This window comes from Zalophus californianus, chromosome 2 (assembly GCF_009762305.2).
Source record: "Zalophus californianus isolate mZalCal1 chromosome 2, mZalCal1.pri.v2, whole genome shotgun sequence".
NCBI classification, from domain to species: Eukaryota; Metazoa; Chordata; class Mammalia; order Carnivora; family Otariidae; genus Zalophus; species Zalophus californianus.
In genome coordinates, this window is record NC_045596.1 from 196,071,762 (window position 1) to 196,080,722 (window position 8,961).

The 8,961-nt window shown below is 44.6% G+C and overlaps 1 long non-coding RNA gene across 1 annotated transcript; it reads right to left on the bottom strand.

The window, feature by feature from the left end:
* Positions 1-1,712: 1,712 nt before the first annotated feature.
* Positions 1,713-4,903, bottom strand: LOC113924896. The gene is made up of 3 exons (XR_003520842.2): positions 4,664-4,903; positions 4,108-4,198; positions 1,713-1,959 (listed from the first exon to the last, which is right to left on the bottom strand). It is a non-coding gene; the product is annotated as an uncharacterized LOC113924896 (long non-coding RNA).
* Positions 4,904-8,961: the final 4,058 nt, after the last annotated feature.

Consider the following 8,961-nt stretch of genomic DNA (forward strand, 5'->3'; position numbering starts at 1 on the left):
CAAAGGAGAAAATGCACTGTAAGTAAGAGCCAGTTTTGTCACTGGTGGAGGAAAAAAAAGGTTATAAATTAAAAAAGAGGGAGATGAGAAGGACCACCGTGGTGCTGGGTTGAAATTGAAGACACTGAGGAGGTACATGGGTTTTTAAAATACATACACAGAGAGATACAAAAATATATACAGGTGTGTATATAAATGAATTAATATCCATACATGTTTCCTAAATGTAGTCAGAGAGAAATGAGAATCTGTGCCATCTCAGCAGCAATGAGCACGCGGAGTACTCAGATCTCTGTTTCTTTTTTTAAATGTCTTTTTTTTTTTTTTTTAAGTAGCCTCCACACCCAACGTGGGGCTTGAACTCACGACCCTGAGATCTAAGGTCGCATGCTCTACCAACTAAGCCAGCCAGGTACCCCTTGGATCTCTGTTTCCAAATACCATTTTCTGTAGATGGAATCAAGGATCCTTGAGACTGGGGCTGAGAAAATGCAAAATGAAGCTGGAGTATCTTATAGTGCCATAAAATAACAAAATACTCAGAAAATGGGGCACGTTGAGAGGACCCAAGAGAGACCTGGAAGAGCTCTCAATGGCCAACTGGAAACAACGTCACCAAAAAAATAAAGAGCTGAGATGCCCTTCAACAGATGAATGGATAAAGAAGACGTGGTCCGTATATACAATGGAATATCACTCAGCCATCAGAAAGGATGAATACCCAACTTTTACATCAACATGGATGGGACTGGAGGAGATTATGCTAGGTGAAATAAGTCAAGCAGAGAAAGTCAATCATCCTATGGTTTCACTTATTTGTGGAACATAAGAAATAGCCTGGAGGACATCAGGAGAAGGAAGGGAAAAATGTAGTGGGGAAATCGGAGGGAGAGGTGAAGTGGGGAAATCGGAGGGAGAGGTGAACCATGAGAGACGATGGACTCTGAGAAACAAACAGGGTTTTAGAGGAGAGGGGGTGGGGGTATGGGTTAGTCCGGTGATGGGTATTAAGGAGGGCACGTACTGCACGGAGCACTGGGTGTTATACGCAAACAATGGATCGTGGAACACTACATCAAAAACTAATGATGTAATGTGTGGTGAGTAACATAACAATAAAAAAATTTAAAAAAAACTAATGATGTATTGTATGGTGACTAACATAACATAATAAAATTTTAAAAATTAAAAAAAAATGAAGTGTGGAATTACAACCCAAACATAAATTGCCAAGGAACCATAAGGGTGTAAGTCAATCCCTCTTCCCCACCTCCATTTAAAATTTTTTGTTGTTTCCCTAAAGCCTCAAGGATAGAGTAAAATTTCTTAAGCATCTGAAGTCCTGCTTCTATTGACCATACCTTCTCTACTTTCATTTCATCACATTCTGGTTCTCGAACTACCCCCTACCGTGAGATGGGCACGTGTGTGTGATAGTGACCTTCACAATGAAACACACCCCACCTCCCCTTCAACTTCCCCTCACTAATTCTTACCCACTTTTTTTTAAAGACTTGGCTCATATATGGCATTCACTGGGAAGACATCTTTGAACCACCCAACGTGGATATGATTTCCACGTGTGTGAGTTTTCTTAGCAGAACATACCTTGAACCCATGCTTCCCGCCCCCAGTACGCCACTACAGTTCCTAGCACAGAGTAGGTGCTTGAGAGGTACCAACAAAATAAATGAATCACTGAATGAAGAAAATGGTATCATGAGGCCTCAGCCTTCCAATTTAATTCAGGGTAGGTCCATTAAGCGTGACTTCTTCAGTTTACTTAATTCAGGGTAGATTCATTAAACACGAATTCTTCCATTCACTTATGCATCCTTATGCAACAGAAGCTCCTTCCGGGGCATATCCCCGGCATGCGAATCATACAGTTTCTTTTCCTCCTCAGGCACACGCTTGTATGTGAGTCACAGAAATGATACACTTCACCGTGCCTATAACCTGTAGAAAGAGCAAAAATGGTTTATTTTTGGAAGAAAGACTCAAGGCCCCCATACAGGGGAAGAAACAACCAGGAACCCCCAACCGTCATTACTCAAGAACGTACGCTGTCCCACGCTCCTCCTCCTTCCTGCCTTGTCGCTCCTGCTGGCTTGCTCAACAGGAAGACCCTGCCAGTCTTTAAGAGCTCGTTAAGAACAGAAATTATGCTGTTAATTGGAGGCTGAAATCAAAGACTTCAAATACTCCTCCGGGGTTGATATGCCGCAGAGTGGCAAGCGTTCACCCCGGAGACTGATTATGGGATTGCCAATGTCCTTTGGAAGCAATACATTAAAACTTTGGTTTTCATCTTCCTGGGAGACGATTCCACGGAGAATGAGATGATACTACAGCCCCAGTCTGGGGAAGGAAGACCTACGTACATACTGGGTCAAATACAAAAGTGTACTCACACAGTGTGCCCCAAAGCATTTAAGGAATGTCACCAGCTCTCTGAAGTCCACCCCTAATTCCCAGGCTTAGAATCCCTGCCTTCAGGGTTTATCAGCTATGTCTTAAAAATAGGATTAAAGATCTGAAATTCAAGTCCCTAAAAGGAAAGACCCAGAATAACCAGGGGCACTGGCTGAGTTAAGAAAGGTTTCCAAAAGAGGGGAAAAAATCCTACCTGACTCAAAGCCAGGCCTGAAGAAGGAAGACTTCTTTCCCCGCCTCTTAGAAGGTGGAGGAAAGAAAGCCTGCACTCAGCCCGGAGAAGGAAGGGCCTCCGTGCTCCCTATCGCCCAGCCTGCCCACCGTGGATCATTAACAGAAGTCACCAACTTCAAACCCAGGCTGCACACCTCATGGGGCCTCGGACTAGTGATAGGGCCTTACACACCCTTTGTGGAACAACTCGAGGGTGGGAGGCAGGTTTACTCCCTTACTTCACCCCATTTGTGGATCCCAGCTCTGTTTACGCTGTCTTCAACCTGTCCCCTTCTACTGGGGCAAGTCGTTAGAATGGGGCTTTTAGCAGGGAGCTTTCATAAACCTGCTTATGGTGGGCTCTTGCACCCTATCTTCATGCCACATGGTCGAGGCTATCGTGAAAGGCCCCCTGCCCATCCTGTCTTCGTCACAGAAGCTGTGACCACAGAAGCCAGCTCTGACATCGGGGCTCCCCAACCCCAGGGACACTGGCATCCCTGCCCTAGCTCGGTCACCAAGAGTCACGCTGGGAGCAGCCTGTGATTCTCTCCTTCTTCTTCCCCAAACACATTCTCTCACAGCCCACCATAATCTACTCTCCTCGGCTCTTGGGTGAAAAATCAGCCCAGTGAGGAAACTGAGGTTGCGCCATTATTCTGAGTGACGCAACAAAACCAGTCATCATGCCCAGTGGGTCCACAGTGAACAGACTCTTCTTGACCCAAAGCAGAAAGGGGGTACGCTGCCCTACCCAGCTCCTGTCCCCTTGGCTTCTCATCGGTCAGTTCTGGGAAGTGGTGTTCTAGAGGACACGGGAGCCCCAAGCAGTGAGACCCAGGAGTGGATCATCCGATTGGGTGAATTTGTTTGTGTAAAGATAGAATATTAGAGGAGGAGAAAAGTAGAGGTGGGGGATTCAGGTGGGTGAGCGCCAAGCCCAACATGGCAATATGGGAGAATGGCTGGCTTTCTGGGGGAAGCAAGGTTCAAACTCTCAGTGACCTGACAGACCCTCACGGTGCTCACCCACGCAAGCCAATTTTCTCCCCCCAAATCCAAGCAACTGTAGTTCTCTGTAAAGCCCCCGAGCTGTTCCATGATACTCAGCACTTCCGTGATGTCAGGAATGAACACCAGGCAGGCCCCTGCCTCCCTCTCTCCCTCTCTTCTTGCCACCCCTTGCTCAAGACCTGGAGCAGGATGCACCTTCAAGTTTCTTCCAAAATGCCATGGTTCTTAATACATTGCCTCCTTCTGGAAAACCTCTCTGGTTCCTCCTTTCCTGCTCTTACAGCCAGTCACTATACACGGTATCTGGAGAATGAGGGTGGTGAATGTTAGTTCAAACACACCTCCGCAGGGGGAAGCTTCAGGAAAGGAGAGCATATCTGTGAATGTCATCAGATTGAACAAGAAAGCAGGGCACGGTTTCAGGATACACCAAGGAGGGTTTACCTGGCATTACTTGAGAGTTGAAGAGGACGACGAAGACGAGAAGGAGAAATAGCTTCATAGTGCCGAGTCCGTGGAGACCTCTTCGAAGTTCCTTGAAAAGAGAAGACAAATGGCAGTGTAACGGGGTTGAATAAAAAGTCGTTTAGAGCCTCCTCTTTTATAAGTTTGACTGAGGTGACTAAACGCGGAAGAGAATGTCCATTGTGATCCGAGCACTAACTGAAATATATAGTGGACAATGAATGCCCGTAAAATAAACAAGGACGGCGATTAGCAACGTTTGGTGCAGGGCTGGGGTAATTTCTTTTGTTAGCATTTAACAAATCAAGGCCCCAGGAAGAACAGTAATGGTAGTAAAATGAAAATGACTAGGATTCATGGAACATTTACCCTATGAAAAACCTGGGATGGTTCGTATGACTTTTTTTTCCCAGTTATTCTCAGGGAACGAGTATAATCTGCTACTGCAACTCCAAGTCCAAATACAGTCACAATTAGACCTTGTATTTTTCCAGGCATCTCTCTAGTGCTTCATAGAATGAAAACCATCACCTACCTCTTATGACTCACCTCCCAAGGCCCTAATCCCCCTGAAGAGGTGGGCCTTCTGGTCTCCAGAGATCTGAAATCTGTTCTGTGCCCAGCCATGTCATGTCTCCTTAATAAGGACTGGTCCTGCCTCATCTCACCAGGGAAATTCTCCTGTTCCAGGAATGACCCTGCTGATTCAGGTCCCTGTCCCGGCCACGGTGATGTCTCATGACTGAGACAACCTCGTGTTCTTGGCTCTTGTCCTGCCAAGCAAACATAGTTTCCAGCATAGGTGAAAGCGGAGGGGCTTTCCTCCTTAACCAAAGCCTGAAGAAGAACAAGTTCTCTTCCTAAATTAGGCCCTTGTCTTGAGGCCAGGGATTTAGTGCAACCTACCCCTCACATTTTACTTCACCTGCTGTCTCTCTTCTCTGTTAGTGGGCTTTGGCTAGCTGACCCTGACCCAGAATCTCACAGAGCTCAGGAAAGCCTCACCCAGAAAATCTTGGATTCCTCACAAAACAATGATCCCCCTGATTCTGAATGAACACTTGTCTACAACAAGTGTCCTCAGGAGTGGCTGACTCAAGGATTTTCATACATTTCCCTCTTCTCCCTAGATAATGGTTGATAACTTGCCTTACACTTACATACGTAAGTAGAATCAATCAGGAAGAGGGTACTGAAGGGGATTATTATCACCTCCCTGCAGCCAGAAGCAAAGTAGTCTTACTTTATGCAGGTCCTAATATGATCCCTAAATGTACACATGAGGAAAATAAGACTAGAGATATTTAGTACAGTGATAAAACTTGTATGTGGTGAAATCAAAATCAGAGTCAGAAGTCCAGGTCCAGATTCTGGGTTCTTTCCTGCTGTGAGATAGTCCACTTGTCTCTTTACTTAAGGATTGGCTCTCAGAATCCAGTAAATATTATGCGTTTTAAAAGAATAATAAGTTGGCTAAATAGTCACTTCCCATAGACTAGTGATAATATAGACAGTGGGGCTTAAAAATAAAGGTTTTCATGATATTATCCCAGCCAATGTAAAAATTCACTGTATATAGCAGCAATGTCCACAATAGCCAAACTGTGGAATGAACCGTGATGCCCTTCAACAGATGATGGATAAAGAAGATGTGGTCCATATATACAATGGAATATGACTCAGCCATCAGAAAGGATGAATACCTACCATTTGCATTGACATGAATGGATCTGGAGGGGATGATGCTAAGTGAAATAAGTCAAGCAGAGAAAGACAATCATCATAGGGTCTCACTCATATGTGGAACATAAGGAACAGCAGGGAGGACCACAGGGGAAGGGAGGGAAAACTGAAGGGGGAGAAATCAGAGAGGGAGACGAACCATGAGAGACTCCGGACTCCGGGAACCAAACTGAGGGTTACAGAAGGGAAGGGGCTGGGGGAATGGAGTAACCCGGGTGATGGTTATTAAGGAGGGTACATGTGGTGATGAGCACTGGGTGTTGTACACAATTGATGAACCGTTGAACACTATATCAAAAACTAATTATGTACCGTATGCTGGCTAACTGAACATAATAAAAAAAAATTCACTGTACAGGGAAAATGTGTAAGAATAAACAAGAATATTTTTATAAAGAGTAACAATGGTGTCTTCCCCCAATAATAACTTCCACCAGTTATTATTGTTTATAATGACAGTGAGGCTTGAAATATGTGGCAGAGTCCCCCTCCCCCCCAGAAAAAAAAACACACCCGAACAAAGAAGACACAAACAGACCACACGGACACCAACATTCAGTTTATGATAAAGGTAGCCTTTATGTGAGTGGGGAAGGAGGGCAGTGGACTATTTCTCTGATCAATCATGTAGAGTTGATTGACTATTCATCTGGAGAAAAACTAATTGATAATCTAAGTGGAGGCATGAAAATAGATTATAACTTTTTTCTCTATAATTTTTAATTTTTGAGTGTTTCATACAGAACAAGTGTGCATTGCCTGTGTAACTGAAAAAATCAAAAGACAATATTTATTATCAAAATTCCTAAAATATCAGAAGGATTAACTATGTTAGGATTTTTAGAGTCATACTGAATGTGTCCCCCTAAAATTCATACAGCCTAATCCCCATAATCATGACACCTAATCCTCAACATGATGGTATTTGGGTAGTCTTTGGGAGGTGATCAGGTCCCTGTAGAAGAGACCCCAGAGAGCTCCTCGTTCCTACCATCAAAAAGTCAACCATCTATGAACCAGGAAATGGTCTCTCGCCCCTGGAATCTGCCAGCCCCTTGGTCTTGGGCTTCCAGCCTCCAGAACAGTGAGAAATAAATACATAAGCTGTTGTTTATCAGCCACCGGGTCTATGGTATTCTGTGATAGCTGCCCAAACTAAGACACATACCATATACAAAATATGTGATATCTATACGATTGATGGGACCATTTAAAATCTTACCTGTATTAGTGAATTTGTAACACTTTTCCTCTAGCTCTATTAATTTTTGCTTACATATTTTGAAAGCACTTTTAAGGGCTTACAAATTTTTTTAAATTTGTTTTTGAGAGGGAGAGAGCACAAGCCGGGGGAGGAGCAGAGGGAGAAGCAGACTCCCCGCTGAGCAGGGAGCCTGATGCAGGACTTGATCCCGGGACCCCGGGCTCATGACCCGAGCCGAAGGCAGATGCTCAACTGACTGAGCCACCCAGGCACCCAAGCGCTTACGAATTTAAAATGATTACATCTTTCTGGGTAACTGAATATTTATCATTATGCAGTAACCCTCTCTTTACCCAACAGGGTTTTTTTTTTTTTTTTGGTGTGGTGTCTATTTTCCTGGACAAACAGCTATGCTACCTTTTTGTTACAATGCCCCTAGTTCTCTTCCTTTTTTCTTAACCTTTCCAAGTCCTTAAACTTTGTGTGTCTTGTAAATAGCATACAGCTGGAATGAGTTCTTTCCCAGTCCGATCGTTTCCATCTTTTCATGGCTTACATTTATTGTAATTACTAATACATAGGGATTATTGCTAACATTTTATTCTTACTACGTATTTCCTTTTTCTATGTTGTTCTGCCTCCTTTTTTGCCTTTGTTAATTGAGTCCTTGCTTCTTTGTTTTCTTTTCCCATTTTTTCCCCTCTACTGGCTTGGAAGTTACATACTAGGTTTCTTTTGTGTTAGAGGTTGTGCTTGGAATTCTACCATGCACACTAGGAAAAGTCTAAAGTTAACACATTATCCTCTCTCCTGATCAATAGAAGAACCTTAAGATGTCAGTTGTGATCACCTCCTTGTAACTCACAGAAACACAGAAAAGAATGGTGGTCACCAGGTGCTGGGGGATGGAGGAAACAGGGAGATGCCGGTTATAAAACCCAAAGTCTCAGTTATGCAAGATGGATGAATCCTGTGGAGCTGATGCAGGGCCTCATGACTATGGTTAACAACATTGTACTGTTTGTTGTAAATTTGCTGAGACAGGGGCGCTTGGGTGGCTCAGTCGGTTGGGCATCTGCCTTCCGCTCAGGTCATGATCCCAGGGTTCTGGGATTGAGCCCCGCATCGGGTTCCCTGCTCAGCGGGGAGCCTGCTTCTCCCTCTCCCTCTGCCCCTCCCCCTGCTCGTGCTCTCTGTCTCTCTCAAATAAATAAATAAATAAATAAAATTTAGAACTAACGTCACAGACCAGGAATAGTCGATTCCTGTAACCCCTGCAGGCAGACTGAATGGGAGGTCAGTGCCAGTGAAGAACAGCAGGGAAACTAACATCTGCATCGGTATCTGGATATCTTTACAAACGCTGATCTACAGCTGGTAATAAATAGTCCGTCATTCATGTACAAACTTGCACTGAATTTTCTTTAGTTGTTCATTGATGGGGACCAGGTCGTAGAAATGGTCCTCTTTATTACTCGTCGTCGCAATTCCTGTCACACTCCCATCTTTTTCCTGTGACTGTTTAGGTTTTGGAGGGATGTTAGTAAAACTTATCTGTCCTCTTTGTACGCCAGCTTCCCGGTCACCTTGCACGACCTCCTGCCTCCTCTCCCCACCAACGTCCAAGTTTGCTTTGTAAATTGCAGAAAGTATGCTCCCTCTGCAGAGGCAGGACAGGGACATTCGTAGTGGAGAGGCGACTTACTCAGGACACGACAGCAGATGTCATGCCCTGAACAAGAAAAGTGAACAAGGAAGACACAATAATCACACCTATCCCAGGCGTGAGCCACACAGCGTAAGCCTTCTGAGCTGCCCTTGAGGTTCCTCTCTGGATGGTCTCTCGCTACACCTGCGCGTGCCCAGCAGGGGCTCCTCGATAGCGC